The sequence below is a fragment of the Salvelinus alpinus genome, chromosome 9 (genome assembly GCF_045679555.1).
Source record: "Salvelinus alpinus chromosome 9, SLU_Salpinus.1, whole genome shotgun sequence".
Lineage (NCBI taxonomy): Eukaryota > Metazoa > Chordata > Actinopteri > Salmoniformes > Salmonidae > Salvelinus > Salvelinus alpinus.
This window is the reverse complement of record NC_092094.1, coordinates 48,159,210-48,179,982: the sequence shown is the minus strand read 5'-3', so window position 1 is coordinate 48,179,982 and position 20,773 is coordinate 48,159,210. Positions and strand designations below refer to the sequence as shown.

General features: G+C 41.6%; 1 protein-coding gene across 3 annotated transcripts in view; it reads left to right on the top strand.

Annotated features, from left to right (window-relative positions):
• LOC139530246 (chemokine-like protein TAFA-5) overlaps nucleotides 1–20,773 on the top strand; it is a 210,727-nt gene that overhangs the window by 176,551 nt on the left and 13,403 nt on the right. For 2 of the 3 annotated variants that reach the window (XR_011665984.1, XR_011665985.1), the window contains exon 4: nucleotides 14,757–14,891. The exons of the other annotated variant lie outside the window; for it this stretch is intronic. The gene's annotated coding sequence lies outside the window, so the exon portion shown is untranslated. The remainder of the gene's footprint in view (nucleotides 1–14,756; nucleotides 14,892–20,773) is intronic. 3 annotated transcript variants of the gene reach the window in all.

The window sequence follows — 20,773 nt, the reverse complement described above, 5'->3', positions numbered from 1 at the left end:
TTTTCCACATTTTGTTACGTTACAGCCATATTCTAAAATGGATCAAATAAAACATCATCAATCTACACACAATACCCCATAATGACAAAGCGAAAACAGGTTTTAAAATTTTTCGTAAATTTTACATACATATTCAGACCCTTTGTTTTGAAACTCAAAATTGAGCTAATGTTGTGGTGACCGTATTACCTCCACACTGGCGGCCATGAGTCAGGAAGGCAGTCAAATTCCACGTGACCGCTTAGTCATGATAATTAGGCTTCTCCAAGCTCTGATGCTGCTGATGGTCATTATTAGCCTACCAAACTTGATAACTGCCTGGTACTCAGCCCTATATTGTTCCTCTAATCACTCTGACATCAATGCAAATGTAATCGAAAATCTAATCAAACACTTCATGAGAGCCCATGAGCAACTTTTAAAGGACAAACTACTGTAGGTTAGTGCTTTTGTTGTTTGTTAGGCCTACTCATCTTGTTTGCTGAATAAAAGTAAATGTGGACAGTCCAATATCTTCAATATGCACCTTGGAATTGGATAAGGACATGCACAGTTGCGTTCCCTATGCATCTGTCTTCAGTGGTAGCCTGTGAGAAAGATCCGATCAAGTGATGGAGAGCGGTGTGAGTGAGATGAGAGGTGCTTCGGAGCGGGCTGCAAAAGCCATGGATTCTTTTAGGGTGCATTATGGCCACACAAAATGGATGCTGCCGGGAAATGCCTTTCAAACAACTTTTTTCAAATCATCATTAGAGTTGCATCATGCAGGCTTAAAATTTATTAAAAATCAAAACATATACCCCAACGTATGTAAAACAACTAAAGTTACATTAATAACTCTAAATGATATATGCTTATTTTAGAGTTATTCATGTAACTTTAGTTGTTCTACTACTAACCCTAACCCGAAGCATATAGGAGTACATATTTCTTTGTTAACCGCTCACCACAGAATAGCCGCATGTGCGCACTCCCTCAAATCGTTTGGAGAAAATATCCTGATGATTTTGAAAGACACTCACCTGTCTATAAAAGGTCCCACAGTTGACAGTGCATGTCAGAGAAAAAAACAAGCCATGAGGTTGAAGGAATTGTCCGTAGAGCTCCGAGACAGGATCGTGTCGAGGTACAGATCAGGGGAAGGGTACCAAAACATTTCTGCAGCATTGAAGGTCCCCAAGAACACAGAGGCCTCCATCATTCATGAATGGAAGAAGTTCGGAACCACCAAGACTCTTCCTAGAGCTGGCCGACTGGCCAATCTCCGCAGTAGGGGGAAAAGGGCCTTGGTCAGGGAGGTGACCAAGAACCCAATGGTCACTCTGGCAGAGCTCCAGAGTTCCTCTGTGGAGACAGGAGAATCTTGTTGAAGGACAACCATCTCTGCAGCACTCCACCAAACAGGCCTTTATGGTAGAGTGGTGTAGTGGAAATTCCACACAGGGACACTCAAAGTCAATCTTAATTGAATCGTTCTTTAATATCAGCACGCTGCAGAGGTTCCAACCAATTCAATGCACCAAGTACACATGTCGATCAGGAGCTCCACCGGGACAGTCCAGTTAGTTCTCTTATATACTGTGGCGTACAGCAGGTCAGCCACCAGGGGGAGACTCGTCGAGGCCTGGTGACAGACAGAGTATACATCACGAGGCGATGGCTCCATCTGCTGGACGTGCCAGGTCTTGACGGGCTCTCCGCCCAGGACTAATTGGGGCTGATTGGGGAGTTGGTGAGTAATCAAGGGCTGATTGCTCACCAGCTGTACAAGCCCCATAAAGCTGCCAGAAGGGCAGCACACAGGAGAGGACTGGGGGAAGTAAGGTGACTTCCTTGTAGTTGGAGACGGTGCCCGAGCTAAGACGTTTGTGTGCCCGACAGGATACAGCAAGAGCCGGAGCCCAGAAGACGGAGAGGGTCTCATGGGGGAGACCTATCCTTTTTTGTTGATTTATTATTTAATAAACACCTGCGAAACCCAGATAATCATACTCTGTCCGTGTCTGATCTGTGTAAACGTCTTGACCAAACCCACTGGTCTGCCACAATACAGACAAGTTATATTTATATGATTTAGCTTATTCATCATTCATAATGAATTAATCATTAACATTTGCTTCATTCATGTGACCGACCAATACTGGGTCATGCATGTGACAGACCAATACCTCACGAGGCTTCTTCTCCCAAACACACACATTTATCTCCCTTAATACTCCATGTGTATCTTCAACAATTCTCTTGTCCTTACTTGCTATGCACCATATGTATCTTCAACCGTTCTCTTGCTGCGACAGTAATCTCCCTTATTACTCCATGTGCATTTTCAATGATTCTCTTGTCGTTAGTTACTATGAACCAAATGTATCGTTCTATACAAATATAGAATAGCACCTCGTGCTATTATCTCCGTAATCTCCCTTATTACCCCATGTGCATCTTCAATGATTCTCTGTCATTACTTCCTATGCACCATATGTATCTTTCTATACATATAGAATAACACCTTGTGCTATTATCACACTGCAGACTCTGTAATCTCCCTTATTACCCCATCTGCATCTTGGCACCATATGTAAATGTGATATTTCAGTAAAAACTGGTTTTGCTTTGTCATTATGCAGTATTGTGTGTAGATTGATGAGGGATAAAAACGATTTAATCCATTTTAGAATAAGGCTCTAATGTAACAAAATGTGGAAAGGGTTCTGAATACTTTCCGAATGCACTGTACACCCCCATTTTTTAAAACATTTTCTGACAAGCGAGCCCTTAGATATGGCCATTTTCAAGTTTTCATAAATTCTTAGAATGTTTTGGAATTAGGTATACTAAAGCCTTTGTGAAAATGTCATAGCAATGTTGAGTGTGAAAGCTGCCGTGCGTTTGGACAATTATTAAATACAACCTAATAAAAACATGTCTCCTCCAGGAGCAGAGTCTACCAAACCGGTGTGCCATAGCCAATCAGAGCTACAGTCAGCCTTTATGCAAACATCTATTTGCACACAGGCATGCCATCATTCACTTTGCACTGGACTGTGTGTTTACAAGCAGTTGCAACAGCGACTTTAGATCATTAGAACGCATTTGTCAAAAGCCACAAAGTACACCTGAATAGATTTCTGCAAATATATGACCGACGGGCTTAAATCGGTCTTATGTAGCAAAATTTGAAAGGATATTTTTTACATTGGATAAAAGTAGAGACTCACAGCTACAAACTTGTATATCATACACTACATTTGAGGAGCTATGGAAAAGTAATTTTGCTTTGAAAGTTGATAAACTTGTAAACTCACGTTTGAGAAAATGGCCTTTGAATATTTTGGTACTACTATTGGAGAGACCTTCTTTGTCTACACCGATTAGGCATTGTTCACACCCTCTTAAACTTTAGCCCCACTCATCTCTTTAAGGATTAATCTGAGCATTCTGTACTAAATTGCTAGCTACTTCCAGACACATAATGAGAGAACACCTCTCTCTGACCATTTTCCTCGCCTTACCAGAGCTGGTTAGGCTGTTTTCATGTTATCCGGAGTGTTGGTGACTGTAACTGTGCTGCTGGCAACAATTTAATTGCACATTTTTCCGACGTTTACTGATACCGACCATATTCAATGGGTGATAAGCGTTCATAAATTCATCAGTTATTCTGCGCTCTGGCACACTAAGACGAGAGTCTTTGTTAAGACATGTAGCTAGCTAGCTAAACACTGTACCATAATTCCAACTCATGACGTTTCTACCCTGCATGAATCTGCAGGTAGCTAACCAACCAGGTTCTATGGCTATAACTAGTCAAGCAAATGTGTCTGAGATACGAAGAATAAGATCATACACATAACATTAGCTAGCGAGCCAGCCAGCTAACGTTAGCTAGCTAACAGTACACTTTAAGTTGACATTAGGTTTATGCAGTTTTATTACGTGATACATTTTTTTTTAAAGCATCGTTAGACAGGATTACCTACACATACTGACCATCTCAAATAGACAGAAGCGTGCTATATGGCAGACCAATCCAAACTCATCTCTCGGCATGTCCAGCCCATTCATTATCTTAGCCAATCATGGCTAGCGGGTAGGTTGCTCACTTTTTCTCTGGCTTAACCAACTAGGCTCGAAATTTAACAATTGTATTTGTATTTACAGATGGCATACACATTTGTTATTAAGGCACATGAAAGTTCACATATTCCAGTAGCCAAACGACTCTCCTGTGAAGTAGTGACCCGCGACATCAGCCAGAGAAAGATGAGCTAGCATCTAATGAAGGAACATTAGATAAGCCCTCTAAATCTTGTTCAGCTAGTTGACCATCAAAATTGCACTGATAAACGATGAGGAATTGTAGCATATCAAATCAAATCAAATTTTATTTGTCACATACACATGGTTAGCAGATGTTAATGCGAGTGTAGCGAAATGCTTGTGCTTCTAGTTCCGACAATGCAGTAATAACCAACGAGTAATCTAACCTAACAATTCCACAACTACTACCTTATACACAAGTGTAAAGGGATAAAGAATATGAATGAGTGATGGTACAGAACGGCATAGGCAAGATGCAGTAGATGGTATAGAGTACAGTATATACATATGAGATGAGTTATGTAGGGTATATAAACATAAAGTGGCATAGTTTAAAGTGGCTAGTGATACATGTATTACATAAAGATGACAAGATGCAGTAGATGATATAGAGTACAGTATATACATATACATATGAGATGAGTAATGTAGGGTATGTAAACATTATTTTAAGTGGCATTGTTTAAAGTGGCTAGTGATATATTTTTACATAAATTTCCATCAATTCCCATTATTAAAGTGGCTGGAGTTGAGTCAGTATGTTGGCAGCAGCCATTAAATGTTAGTGGTGGCTGTTTAACAGTCTGATGGCCTTGAGATAGAAGCTGTTTTTCAGTCTCTCGGTCCCTGCTTTGATGCACCTGTACTGACCTCGCCTTCTGGATGATAGCGGGGTGAACAGGCAGTGGCTCGGGTGGTTGTTGTCCTTGATGATCTTTCTGGCCTTCCTGTGACATCGGGTGGTGTAGGTGTCCTGGAGGGCAGGTAGTTTGCCCGGTGATGCGTTGTGCAGACCTCACTACCCTCTGGAGAGCCTAACGGTTGTGGGCGGAGCAGTTGCCGTACCAGGCGGTGATACAGCCCGACAGGATGCTCTCGATTGTGCATCTGTAGAAGTTTGTGAGTGCTTTTGGTGACAAGCCAAATTTCTTCAGCCTCCTGAGGTTGAAGAGGCGCTGCTGCGCCTTCTTCACAACGCTGTCTGTGTGGGTGGACCAATTCAGTTTGTCCGTGATGTGTACGCCGAGGAACTTAAAACTTACTACCCTCTCCACTACTGTCCCGTCGATGTGGATAGGGGGGTGCTCCCTCTGCTGTTTCCTGAAGTCCACAATCATCTCCTTTGTTTTGTTGACGTTGAGTGTGAGGTTATTTTCCTGACACCATACTCCGAGGGCCCTCATTTCCTCCCTGTAGGCCGTCTCGTCGTTGTTGGTAATCAAGCCTACCACTGCAGTGTCGTCCGCAAACTTGATGATTGAGTTGGAGGCGTGCATGGCCACGCAGTCGTGGGTGAACAGGGAGTACAGGAGAGGGCTCAGAACGCACCCTTGTGGGGCCCCAGTGTTGAGGATCAGCGGGGTGGAGATGTTACCTACCCTCACCACCTGGGGGCGGCCCGTCAGGAAGTCCAGTACCCATTTGCACAGGGCGGGGTCGAGACCCAGGGTCTCGAGCTTGATGACGAGTTTGGAGGGTACTATGGTGTTAAATGCTGAGCTGTAGTCGATGAACAGCATTCTCACATCGGTATTCCTCTTGTCCAGATGGGTTAGGGCAGTGTGCAGTGTGGTTGCGATTGCGTCGTCTGTGGACCTATTTTGTCGGTTAGCAAATTGGAGTGGGTCTAGGGTGTCAGGTAGGGTGGAGGTGATATGGTCCTTGACTAGTCTCTCAAAGCACTTCATGATGACGGAAGTGAGTGCTACGGGGCGGTAGTCGTTTAGCTCAGTTACCTTAGCTTTCTTGGGAACAGGAACAATGGTGGCCCTCTTGAAGCATGTGGGAACAGCAGACTGGGATAAGGATTGATTGAATATGTCCGTAAACACACCAGCCAGCTGGTCTGCGCATGCTCTGAGGACGTGGCTGGGAATGCCGTCTGGGCCTGCAGCCTTGCGAGGGTTAACACGTTTAAATGTTTTACTCACCTCAGCTGCAGTGAAGGAGAGCCTGCAGGTTTTGGTAGCGGGACGTGTCAGTGGCACTGTATTGTCCTCAAAGCGAGCGCAAAATAGTTATTTAGTCTGTCTGGGAGCAAGACATCCTGGTCCGCGACGGGGCTGGTTTTCTTTTTGTAATCCGTGATTGACTGTAGACCCTGCCACATACCTCTTGTGTCTGAGCTGTTGAATTGCGACTCTACTTTGTCTCTATACTGGCACTTAGCTTGTTTGATTGCCTTGCGGAGGGAATAGCTACACTGTTTGTATTCAGTCATGTTTCCGGTCACCTTGCTCTGGTTAAAAGCAGTGGTTCACGCTTTCAGTTTCGCGCGAATGCTGCTATCAATCCACGGTTTCTGGTTTGGGAATGTTTTAATCTTTGCTGTGGGTATTACGTCACTGATGCACTTTCTAATGAACTCGCTCACCGAATCAGCATATTCGTCAATGTTGTTGTTGGACGCAATGCGGAACATATCCCAATCCACGCGATCGAAGCAGTCTTGAATCAGATTGGTCGGACCAGCGTTGAACAGACCTGAGTGTGGGAACTTCTTGTTTTAGTTTCTGTTTGTAGGCTGGAAGCAACAAAATGGAGTCGTGGTCAGCTTTTCCGAAAGGAGGGCGGGGGAGGGCCTTATATGCGTCGCGGAAGTTAGAATAACAATGATCTAGGGTTTTACCAGCCCTGGTAGCACAATCGATATGCTGATAGAATTTAGGGAGTTTTGTTTTCAGATTAGCCTTGTTAAAATCCCCAGCTACGATGAATGCAGCCTCAGGGTGTGTTGTTTCCAGTTTACATAGAGTCAGATAAAGTTCGTTCAGGGCCATCGATGTGTCTGCTTGGGGGGGAATATATACGGCTGTGATTATAATCGAAGAGAATTCCCTTGGTAGATAATGCGGTCGACATTTGATTGTGAGGAATTCTAAGTCAGGTGAACAGCATGACTTGAGTTCCTGTATGTTGTTATGATCACACCACGTCTCGTTAATCATAAGGCATACGCCCCCGCCCCTCTTCTTACCAGAAAGATGTTTGTTTCTGTCGGCGCGATGCGTGAAGAAACCAGCTGGCTGCACCGACTCCGTTAGCGTCTCTCGAGTGAGCCATGTTTCCGTGAAGCAAAGAACGTTACAGTCTCTGATGTCTCTCTGGAATGCTACCCTTGCTCGGATTTCATCAACCTTGTTGTCAAGAGACATTGGCGAGTAGTATGCTAGGGAGTGGAGCGCGGTGTGGCCTTCTCCGGCGCCTGACCAGAAGACCGCTTCGTTTTCCCCTTTTACGGCGTCGTTGTTTAGGGTCGCCGGCTGGGATCCGATCCATTGTACTGGGTGGAAGGCAAAACACAGGATCCGCATCGGGAGAGTCATATTCCTGGTCGTAATGATAGTGAGTTGACGTTCTTATATTCAGTAGTTCCTCCCGACTGTATGTAATGAAACCTAAGATTATCTGGGGTACCAATGTAAGAAATAACACGTAAAAAAACAAAATACTGCATAGTTTCCTAGGAACGCGAAGCGAGGCGGCCATCTCGGCAGCTTGCCTGCCAACAATGCATGCTTGTCCCAACCAAGCACCCAAAACTAACTGGTTAAAGTTGGATAGCTTGCGAGCTAGCTACTTTCAGACAAAACGAGAGAACACCTTACTCTGACCCTTTTACTTACCCTAGCAGAGCTGGTTAGGCTGTTTACATGTTATCTAGAGTGTTCATGACTAACGATTACTTTCTTTTCTTACATTTACGGACACCGTTCATATTCAGTAGATGTTACTCGTTCATAAATTAATCAGTTATTCTGCACTCTGGTACACTCAGACAAGAGTGCTCTGAAACCAGAGTGAATTTACTAACACAAGAGATATGCTAACTGGATAACAGTTGTTCAAGTTCTTGCTACATAACGAAATGACACCTGCATCTCAAGCTGTGTATAGCCACATAAAAAAATTATATGAGGGGAAAAGTTAGTCACTCACCCACTCCTCCAAGGACATGACATCCTCCTAGCAGCTAGCTAGCTATCCAGATAACATTAGGCTCTGTGTTTTTAGATGGTTGTTACATAAATAGATACGCTAGCCTATTAGCCACATTATGACTGACTTGTGATCGTTGCCCTTGCTCATTTATTGTCATTCCCAGCCTTAGTTACATTTTTCAGTTTTCTCCAAAATGTTGAGCCATTGAAACTGAAACAGTGTATCCCAAATAGAGGCAGCAAACAATGTACCAGGCCAGCTGTGATTTACAACCTGATAGCAATATTTTTTGGACAACCAAAAAATGTTATGGTGAATTAAATTAATCATGCATTGAACTGCAGCAATCTATTCTGCCACAATGCCTTAAAACCTGTTATGGCTGCAGGGGGCGTATTGGAAAAACTGGAAAATATGTGCCAATTTTCAAACGGCCTCTTAATCAATTTTTGCTCTTACAATATGCATATTAATATTAATATTGGATAGAAAACAATCTCTAGTTTCTAAAACCGTTCTAATTTTTTCTCTGAGTGGTACAGAAGTCATTTGGCAGCACTTTCCCTGACCAAGAAGTAGAATGTCAGAAATCTATGCTCGCTTCAACGTTATGCCTATACATGGTCATTATACGTAAGACCCTACGTACACTCCGTACGCCTTGCTCTGGGTGTCAAGAGGGTATGAGAGAAGAAATTTAGTGAATATCTTGTTCAGAGGTTGAATAAGAGCTATTTCTTTGACGTGACCGACCACTTCCGGAAGTCTGAAGCGCGCGACTTGGGAGTGATATTGCGTTCTGTTTTGCTGCTGTTTTGGACGGGAACAATCTCCGGCTGGGTTTTTATTTGATAAATGAGACCATATCATCGTAATGTATGTTTTTTCAATATAGTTTAATCAGATTATTAGAATTTTTTTCGGGAGTTTTGCCGTGTTCCGTTCTCTGACTTTTTTTTACGTTGGACAAATCCGTGCCAGTCGACCAGTGCCAATGCTAAGTGAGAAGGGAAAGTTGCCATCCTGACTCCAAATAACGACTCATCTGGACAAAGGACACCCTGATCAACATTCTGATGAAAGATCAGCCAAAGTAAGACCCAATTTATAATGTTATTTCATATATCTGTCGTGCATGTCAACTGGTCGCGGGCGCCCAAGTGTGTCTGGCTATTGTGGCTATGCTAACATAGCGCTACATTTTGTTTTCGCTGTAAAACATTTAATAAATCGGAAATATTGTCTGGAATCACAAGAATCCTGTCTTTCAATTGCTGCACAGTATGTATTTCTCAGATATGTTTTATGATGAGTAATTAGTTATTTGAAGTTGGTGTCTGTAAATGTTATGGCTGCTTTCGGTGCAATTTCTGATTGTAGCTGAAATGTAATTTATGATTTATACCATAAATATGCACATTTTTCAAAAAAAACATATGCTATACAATAAATATGTTATCAGACTGTCATCTTATGAAGTTGTTTCTTGGTTAGTGGCTATATATATCTTTATTTGGTCGAATTAGTGATAGCTAGTGACGGAGTAAAAAACTGATGGAGTTAGAAAAGTGCTCTCTTTTGCTGACGTGGTTAGCTAATAGATTTACATATTTTGTCTTCCCTGTAAAACATTTTAAAAATCGGACATGTTGGCTTGATTCACAAGATGTCTACCTTTCATATGCTGTATTGGACTTGTTAATGTGTGAAAGTTAAATATTTTAACAAACTAGATTTTGAATTTCGCGCCCTGCACTTGAGCTGGATGTTGTCATAAGTGTACCGGTGTCGTGCTGCACCCCAAACAGGTTAATGTACATCATGGAATGTTGAGGCAAATATAACCTATTTTTAAAACCTCTTATAAAGTTGGTTTTGTAGCATAAACTGAAAATTGCATATTTTTGATTGATATTATGTTTGTTTCATATCCGTAAAGTAGTTAAAATTTTGTCAGTTCCACTTTAAATGTCTTGCTAGCTACAATTGTGTTAGCATTACTCATTTGTTAGGGCAACCAACAATCAACCAGCGACCCTGACCAAAAATCTCTTTGCATATGACCAGCTTGAAAGCAGTGGGGCCAGAAGGTTTGGCACAACAAAGAATAAGACAGAGGAGTTGACTTAAGCACAATTAAGCCAACTCTTCTGTCTTATTCTTTGTTGTGCCAAACCTTCTGGCCTCACTGCTTTCAAGCTGGTCATATGCCAAGAGATTTTGGGCAGGGTTGCTGGTTGGTTGCCCAGGCTAGTTTCTTTGCTTTGAAATATTTGCCAGTTGCTTGCCTATTCACCTAAATCAAAACACTCATCTTGTTTTGCTCCCAAAACACATTCCTTTAATGATTTATCAAAAAGTGATTATGTTCATACCCAGGAAACACAGTCACTTTTGTTTTCCAATTAACTTTAGCAAGCCTATTTATCCCCCCAAAATGACAGATAACAAAATGCATTATATTAAAACCCAAGAATTGGTTATTGTAATCTCACATTCACACTATTTTTTAGATGCAATGAAAGTTCTTAATTACATGATTACATGCTCTTTGGCTATTACCTCTCTCTTGAGCATGTGGCAGGCTAGAAATGAACATTCTGTGATTACTGTAATCAATCATAATTGGCAGCAGACATGAAGAGTCCATGTGAAGAAGCAGAAAGAAGCAAGCTATGGTTCAATCTCATACACTGTCAGCAGCCCAACTCTTACCCTATGTCTGCAACACCTTTTTGATAAAAAGTATTGGCATGAACTATATGAATAGGTCTTGGGCTGTGTGTGTGTGTGTGTGTGTGTGTGTGTGTGTGTGTGTGTGTGTGTGTGTGTGTGTGTGTGTGTGTGTGTGTGTGTGTGTGTGTGTGTGTGGCTATGCTATCCATTAATATTTGACCAGAAATGTGTGTGAATACATTTGCACGGATATGCTTTCATTTTCACTGTACATGTACATGGATGTGAGTTTATGCACACTTGTGTTTTTTGCCTTTTATGTGTACATACAGTGTGTGTTTGTTTGTGCCCAGTGACGTGTTAAAAAAGCTCCTCCGATTGAGTGAATGCATGAGTGGACAGCACAGAGATCTACAGATGACAGGCAGACTGGGCTGTGGTGTAGCCCTTTCCCTAATTGATCCCATTGGGCAGCCAGGCTTTAACGGGTCCAATCAAAACACAGGTTGAACACAGTCACCATGGAGTGGCCAGCTGCTCGTCTAAGCACTGTACAGAATGAGTAAAGGTTGTAGGAATAGCCTACCCATCACAAATCCTAACATTGAGCATTATGGAGATACAATGCTAGACTGGCAATAGGTCAGAACATACGGTGCATTCGGAAGGTATTCAGAACCCTTGACATTTTCCACATTTTGTTACATTACAGCCTTATTCTAAAACGGATTAAATCATTTTTCCCTCATCAATCTACACACAATACCCCATAATTACAAAGCAAAAACAAGCTCTAGCTGGACCATTCAAGGACATTGAGACTTGTTTCGAAGCTACTCTTGTGTTGTCTTGGCTATGCGATGTGGAGCAGGTTTTCATCAAGGATCTCTACTTTGCTCCGTTCATCTTTTCCTCGATCCTGCCTAGACTCTCAGTCCCTGCCGTTGAAAAACATTCCCACAGCATGATGCTGCCACCACCATGCTTCACCGTAGGGATGGTGCTAAGTTTCCTCCAGACGTGACACTTGGCATTCAGGCCAAAGAGTTCAATCTTGGTTTCATCAGACCAGAGAACCTTGTTTGAGTCCTTTAGGTGCCTTTTGGCAAACTCCAAGCGAGCTGTCATGTGCCTTTTACTGAGGTGTGGCTTACATCTGACCACTCTACCATAAAGACCTGATTGGTGGAGTGTTGCAGAGATGGTTGTCCTTCTGGAAGTTTCTCCCATCTCCACAGAGGAACTCTGGAGCTCTGTCAGAGTAACCATCAGGTTCTTGGTCACCTCCCTGAACAAGGCCCTTCTCCCCCGATTGCTCAGTTTGTCCGGGTGGCCAGCTCTAGAAGGAGCCTTGGTGGTTCCAAACTTCTTACATCTAAGAATGATGAAGTACATTGTGTTCTTGGTGACCTTAAATGCCACAGAAATGTTTTGGTACCCTTCCCCAGATCTGTGCCTCGACACGATCCTGTTTTTGCTTTTTCATAATTGGGTATTGTGTGTAGATTGATGAGGAAAACATTCAATTGAATACATTTTAAAGTAAGGCTGTAACTTAATTTTGAGAAATTCAAGAGGTCTGAATACATTCCGAATGCACTGTAAGAGGCAACAATAACCTCACCTTGGCATTGTCAATGCTATTTCCCCTCTCTAACTATGAGAAACAATTACGATATTCCTCATATTACTTCCAATGTTTTAACTATGCTGCTTATTGAAATAAAAAAGTCTAATCATAATATGACTGGGATTCACCTTGCCTCATTATCTTTATCAACAATGTATCCTTTAGCATATGTTATTTATACATAATTCCACTATGTTGTGTCACTGTGCTTTACTATGTCTCTTAAATTCTTCATCATTCTTCCAAATATCACTATGCTTCATCCTGTGCTATCTATGCTACATTACCATGAGTACAGTGCCTTGCAAAATTTTTCACACCCTTGGCGTTTTTCCTATTTTGTTGGATTACAACCTGTAATTTAAATGGATTTCTATATGGATTTCATGTAATGGACATACACAAAATTGGTGAAATGAAAAAGAAAACTTCTTTCAAAAAATGTTAAATTATAAAAACGAAAAAGTGGGGCGTGCATATGATTCAACCCCTTTGCTATGATGCCCCTAAATAAGATCTGGTGCAACCAATTACCTTCAGAAGTCATATAATTAGTTAATTAAAGTCCACCTTTGTGCAATCTAAGTGTCACATGATCTCAGTATATATAGACCTGTTCTGAAAGGCCCCAGAGTCTGCAACACCACTAAGCAAGGGGCACCACCAAGCAACCGGCACCATGAAGACCAAGGAGCTCTCCAAACAGTTCAGGGACAAAGTTGTGGAGAAGTACAGATCAGGGTTGGGTTATAAAAATTATCAGAAACTTTGAACATCCCACAGAGCACCATTAAATCCATTATTAAAAATGGAAAGAATATGGCACCACAACAAACCTGCCAAGAGAGGGCCGCCCACCAAAACTCACGGACCAGGCAAGGAGGGCATTAATCAGACAGGCAACAAAGAGACCAAAGATAACCCTGAAGGAGCTACAAAGCTCCACAGCGGAGATTGGAGTATCTGTCCATAGGACCACTTTAAGCCGTACACTTCACAGAGCTGGGCTTGATGGAAGAGTGGCCAGAAAAAAGTCATTGCTTTAAGAGAAAAATATGTAAACACATTTGGTGTTCACCAAAGGCATGTGGGAGACTCCCCAAACATATGGAAGGTGGTACTCTGGTCAGATGAGATTAAAATGGAGCTTTTTGGCCATCAAGGAAAACGCTATGTCTGGCGCAAACCCAACACCTCTCATCACCCCGAGAACACCACAGTGAAGCATGGTGGTGGCAGTATCATGCTGTGGGGATGTTTTTCAATGGCAGGGACTGGGAAACTGGTCAGAATTGAAGAACTGATGGAGCTAAATACAGTGAAATCATTGAGGGAAACCTGTTTCAGTCTTCTAGAGATTTGAGACTGGGACGGAGGTTCACCTTCCAGCAGGACAATGACCCTAAGCATACTGCTAAAGCAACACTTGAGTGGTTTAAGGGGAAACATTTAAATGTCTTGGAATGGCCTAGTCAAAGCCCAGACCTCAATCCAATTGAGAATCTGTGGTATGACTTAAAGATTGCTGTACACCAGCAGAACCCATCCAGCTTGATGGAGCTGGAGCAGTTTTGCCTTGAAGAATGGGCAAAAATCCCAGTGGCTAGATGTGCTAAGCTTATAGAGACATACCCCAAGAGACTTGCAGCTGTAATTGCTGCAAAAGGTGGCTCTACAAAGTATTGATTTTGGGGGGGTGAATAGTTATGCATGGTAAAGTTTTCAGATTTTTTGTCTTATTTCTTTTTTGCATCTTCAAAGTGGTAGGCATGTTACGTAAATCAAATGATACAAACCCTCAAAAAATCGATTTTAATTCCAGGTTGTAAGGCAACAAAGGAAAAATGCCAAGGGGCTGAGTACTTTCGCAAGTCAATGTATGTATCTAAACATTGTGCAATCATAAATATATTTTTTTCTTCTCTCAAAACATATTGGGAATTCCTGGAGACACAATATAGGTATAACACTGCAATAGAAAATGTTTCAATTGCTACAGTTTAGTTTTTTTTGTTCACACAAAAAAACTTTCATATATTGAACTATTGAACCCAAGTATACATTTTCACAGCACAAAAAAAGTGTTTAAGCTAACCAAGGAAAATGTAATACCACTCTTAATTTAGTATAGGATCCATGTTTCACTTAATCTCTATGCATATGACCAAACCAACTCTCCCTGTGATTTCAGGCCCTTTGACAACACACAAACAAAGACAGAAGGCATTTCCAGCCAGTCAGACAGCAAAAGTCAACCTCTTTTCAAGGACAGATAGGAGAGAAACAACAAACTGCAGATCCTGGCAGGCTAGAGCGACACAGCAAGGTACAGATGAATTCCGTTTCCCCTCAATGTCATATGCATGATTACTCCTTTGTGATGGCAAATTGCACACTTGTTTTCTCTTCTGTAATTATGTAACAGCATCCAATTAAATATTGAACACATTCAAAAATGAACAGTGAATTCTCAGTGATGAACCTGTAGGGTTTGAATGTTAACATATTAATGATATCTGAAATTATTAGTGTATTCGATCCCTGTCTAATCAGCTTTAGTCAATAATAGAGGGGAGATTCAATCTTCATGTTTTCTTCAAAGGCAGAGCAGGCAGTGGGACAAAATAAAAGTCTATATCACAGGTTGAATTATCCTTACCTCACTGTTTTGTCTCTTTTGAATTCCTATTACAGATGTACAAGATGTCATGAATTATTCAATGCATACTTGCCCCAAATGTGCATATGTTCAAAGTCTTCACCTGGAAGCAATTACGAAACTACCTTTTAACGTTTACGAACACCGGACATATTCAACCGATGTTGAGCATTCAAAAATACATAAGTTATTCTGCGCTCTGGCACACTAAGACGAGAGTCTTTTGTTAAGAAATGTAGCTAGATAAACAATTAATCCAAATGCATGATGTAACTTTAGTTGGAGAGCCAGATGGTTAACATTAGCTAGCTAGCTAACAGTACACTTTAACTTGAAATGAAAATACTTTGCCAAAAATTGAATGGAGTCTTTTGTTAAGACATGTCGCTAGCTAGCTAGCTAAACAATGGAGCATAATCACAACTCATGACGTTACTACCCTGTATGAATCTGCAGCTAACCAACCAGGTTCTATGGCTATAACTAGTCAAGCAAATGTATCTGAGATACGAAGAATAAGATCATGCACATAACGTTAGCTAGCTAAGAGTACACTTGAACTGAAACCACTTTCTGTCAAAATTAGAAATGTGTAATATCAGAAAATCTTAAATCTTAACAGTATACATCATGTTTGGATGCATCTCCTGTCCGATGCCATGCATGGTTGCCTTAGTTTGACGATGTAATCCAGACTGGTGTTTTCTCTATCTCCTTAGCTATCATACTCAAATTCTACTGATTTCAAAACTCGGTCCTCCAGAAAGTGGAGCATACAAACATTTGCTTGCGAGCTAACTGTACACTTTAACTTGACATTAGGTTTATGCAGTTTTACTACGTGATAAAAAAAAATTTAAGCCACAATTTAAAGCCACAATCGACATGATTACCTAAACATACTGACCAGCTCCAATAGACAGACTCGTGTTATATGGCAGACCAATCCAAACTCATCTCTCGGCATGTCCAGCCCACTCATAATCTCAGTCAACCATGGCCAGCGGGAAGGTTGCTGCTAAACCAACTGGGCTCGTAATTTAACAATTGTATTTGAATTTTCAGATGGCATACAAGTTTGATGCCACATGTTCGAGAAGGCATTTCTGACAAACGCATTTTGATAAAAAAATATTCTTTACGTTCAAACAGCTCTCCTGTGAAGTCATGACTTGCGACATACGCCTAGTTTCTTGAATCAGGTCACATATTGAATTGTGTTTGGTTGACAATGCAGGCAAATATCAACATTTAAATGAGATGTAACTGTCCAAGCATTAGATACATCTGAGCCAATGGCTTAATACCATTATGTAACCTATATTTTTGGTAGAGTTGGAGACATGAATCCAACATATCATTAGTTAGCTTGTCAACAAGTTAATGTGCTATTGTATTTCAAAAGGGATATTAAATTGTGAATTAAAGCATCTGCAAAATGGCATATACAGTACCAGTGAAATGTTTAGCTACACCTACTCATTCAAGGTTTTTTTCTTGGTGAGGCATATTATTCTGTTTTAATGTTACTCCTGAATCACTATGAAAAATTTAAAAACAAATATTCAGTGTATTTTTAACAAAGAAAGTCCTAAGTGTGGGAATACAGGTGAAATCAGTTACTGACGTGGACATGGTAGTGTAGCAGGAAGATCGGAATCCTGTGAACCAAGATGTTATGAGTTCAAATTAAGTAAGGACATGTTGACCCTTTAGCTCAGTGTGGATGTTGCCTGTAATCCATTGCTTCTGGTTGGGGTATGTGTGTATGGTCACTTTTGGGACAACATTATCGATGCACTTATTGATGAATCCAGTGACTGATGTGATGTACTCCTCAATGCCATCTGAAGAATCCCGGGAACATATTCCAGTCTGTGCTAGCAAAACAGTCCTGTAGCTTAGCCTCTGCTTCATCTGACCACTTTCTTATTGACCGAGTCACTGGTGCTTCCTGCTTTAGTTTTTGTTTGTTAGCAGGAATCAGGAGGATAGAATTATGGTCAGATTTGGAGGGCGAGGGAGAGCTCTGTACACGTCTCTGTGTGGAGTAAAGGTGGTCTAGATTGTTTTCCCTCTGGTTGCACGTTTAGGTAAAACGGATTTGAGTTTTCCTGCCTTAAAATCTCTGGCCACTAGGAGCGCCGCCTCTGGGTGAGCGTTTTTCTGTTTACTTATGGCCGTATAAAGCTCATTGAGTGTGGTCTTAGTGCCAGCATCGGTTTGTGGTGGTAAATAGACAGCTATGAAAACTCTCTTGGTAAATAGTGTGGTCTACAGCTTATCAGGTGAGCAAAACCTTGAGACTTCCTTAGATGTCGTGCACCAGCTGTTGTTTACAAATATACATAGACCGTCACCCCTTGTCTTACCAGAGGCCGCTGTTCTATCCTGACGAAAAAGCTTCAAACCTGCCAGCTGTATGTTGTCGTCGTTGAGCCACGACTCGTGGAATAAGATAAGATATTACAGTTTTTAATGTTCCGTTGGTAGGGTATACGTGATCTAGTTTGTTTATTTTATTATCAATTGATTGTACGTTGGCTAATAGGACCGATGGTATTTGTAGATTACTCTCTCGACAACGGATCCTAACAAGGCACCCGAATCTTCGTCCACGATACCTCCTTCTCTTTCTCCTGCGAATTACGGGGATGAGGGCCTTGTCGGGCATCTGAAGTAAATCATTCCCGTCCGACTCGTTGAAGAAAAATTATTCCTCCAGTATGGGGTGAGTATACGCTGTCCTGATATCTAGAAGCTCTTTTCGGTCATAAGAAACAGTATGTACAAAATAACGTACAAATAACGTGAAAAAACATGGACAATTGTGTCAGGACCCGGTGCGAGAAACAGTCACTAAATAATTGGCAGAACCCAGAAGATGAGGCAGACACAGCAGTACTAGAGATGGTGGTTTAATAAAAAATAGATATCTTCCAAAATACAAAGAAAATCCACAAAGTGGTAAAAACAGCAAGGGAAAAAACAAACCTCAAAAGACCAATCCAAAAATACACGAGAACAAAACCAGAGAACCTCTGGAAAATCCAACAAGAGAAAAATGATCACAAAGGCTGGGGCTGGGTGCTAACATACAAACACTGAGCAAGGAACTGAGGAACACACAGGGTTTAAATACTAACAAGGGAATGACTTACAGGTGCAAACAATAATTAGGGCAAGAAAAAACAAAAGGTACAAAAAAGGTGCAAGGGGGACATCTAGTGAACAAAACCTGAACAGTCCTGGCCAAAACCTGACACAATTGGTTACGGGATTGTAAAACGGCAGCCATCTCCTTCAGCGCCATTTCAGGTCACTTTGGGGAATGGTGTTTTCCCGCTAATTGATTGCATTTGTAACATTCACGCTTATAGGCTACTGCCATGCACACATTGCTGTGTTTATAATGTGAATAAATAGCCTTAAAGTTAACATTATTTTAAGTTGCATCAGTCTCATTGCTTTAAAAAAAAAAATGATGCCAGTGGTTGTATTCATTTGGGATCTATCGCATTCCACAAATGTCCCAGACTATGTTTGTAATATTTATTTCTTGTACAGAACAGGTCAACTTTTGTACTATGGGGGATAGTAGATTGACATAGGCTAGTGATTTTGCAGTTCATAAGGCCTACTCATCTTGTAGGCTGTGGAAAGTTCTTCCAATATCTTCAATATGCTCCTAGGAATTTGATAAGGACACGCACAGTTGCATCCCCAATCTGTGTCTTCACTTGTAGCCTGTGAGAAGGACCCGATCAAGTGACAGATATTGGCTAATAAGAATTGAGATATCTGAGAGAGCCATGTGAGTGAGAGTTCCATCGGAGCACACATCCGTGAGAAAGGAATTATAATTATTATATTCAGCCCAATGGCACAACGGCCACTGGCCGCAAAAGGCATGGGTTTTTGGGGTGGGCATTACGACCAAACAAAGGGGATGCCGCCGGGAAATTCAAGGCATTATCAAGTGCTTGTCAAATTGTCAATGAGAGACTGATGAAGTGTGTGCAGCCTGACCAAAAAAACTATGCAGAGCTGGACAAGGACATGTTGAAAATAATTGTGTAAATTAACATACACAATGAATTCATCCGTGTCAAAAATGAAAGTTGAGAACAGGGCATCACCTGTGAAATCTCGTGACAATTTTAATCCACATGTAAAAGTTTAAGTAATCACATGAAAATCCACATGTGAAACTTCGTTTGAAATGTCAAGTGTTTCAAATACACATTGTTTCACATGTGAAACTCCATGTGAAATTCATCAAGTGAACTGTCCAAAAACACATGGTTTCACATGGAAAATGTCACATGTGAAGGTTTCCAAAAACACATGGGGTGTTTCTCAATATGCATACTACCGTGCTCCACACTCATGCTCCGAGTGCATTCTCAACCACATTCTCTTGAGTACGTTCTTGAGAGGGCGAGAGTGTGAAGAATGTCTAGAGCTGGCTCTCTGTCTAGAGCTGGCCATCCGACCAAACTGAGCAACCGGGCAGGAAGGCAAGAACCCAATGACTACTCTGAGAAAACTACAGAGTTCCTTGGCTGACATGGGCGAACCTGTCAGAAGGACAACAATCTTTACAGCACTTCACCAATCTGGGAGAGAAGCCAGACGGAAGCCACTCCTGAGAAAAAGGGACATCACAACACGCCTGGAGTTTGCAAACGGCACGTGAAAGACTGAGATCATAAGGCAAAAGACTTTGTGGTCTGATGAGACAAAAATGTAACTCTTTGGCCTGAATGCAATGCTCTACGTATGGAGAAATCCAAGCACAACTCGTCATCCGTCTAACACCATCCCTACCGTGAAGCATTGTGGTGGCAGCGTTGGCCTGTGGGTAAGGTTTATGACCCCCCCCCATAAATATCTTTCTCCCTTCCCTCTCTCTTGACTCTACAGAGGGACTCTTGAATAGCCTTTGTTAAACCGAGAGTCTGGGAACATCAAACAAGTGGAGGGAAAGGAACCAAATTTCGTTAATAGAACCAGTTGAAAATATGCGTTGGTACTTAATGAATATGTTGTCAGTTCGGTTGTCATCTGAGACATTATGACTGATGACAGGACGACCTAAACTGTATCTGGGAAATTCTACATATTGTAGTTATCAGATTCACATGGAATTGTTGTGCAATTCAAATGTTTAAATATATAATTATTTGGTACCAGATGAAATGTAATTTTAGCTTCCAAATGAGAGATTTGGATTTTCATAAGGTTAGGGCTCTGCTCAATCAGTGGCCCGCCCCTGTGAAGAGACATGGGTTATAAAACTATGAAACACACCCTTCTCCCTCCACTATATAAGCCCTTGACGAAAATGTAACCTTCTGTTCCGGGTACATTAGGACTACGGTCCGATGTCAGAAGGGTTCAGATAATAACTAAAGAACGAAGCCAACCTCAGCGTGAGCTTTGGTTGTGAATGGTATGAACTTTGAACTCTTATTCGCTACAGAAGGGATACCTCCTAGCCGTTGAGTTAGCAGCGGCCGCTGTAAACGTGGGCTAGGAGAGGACAG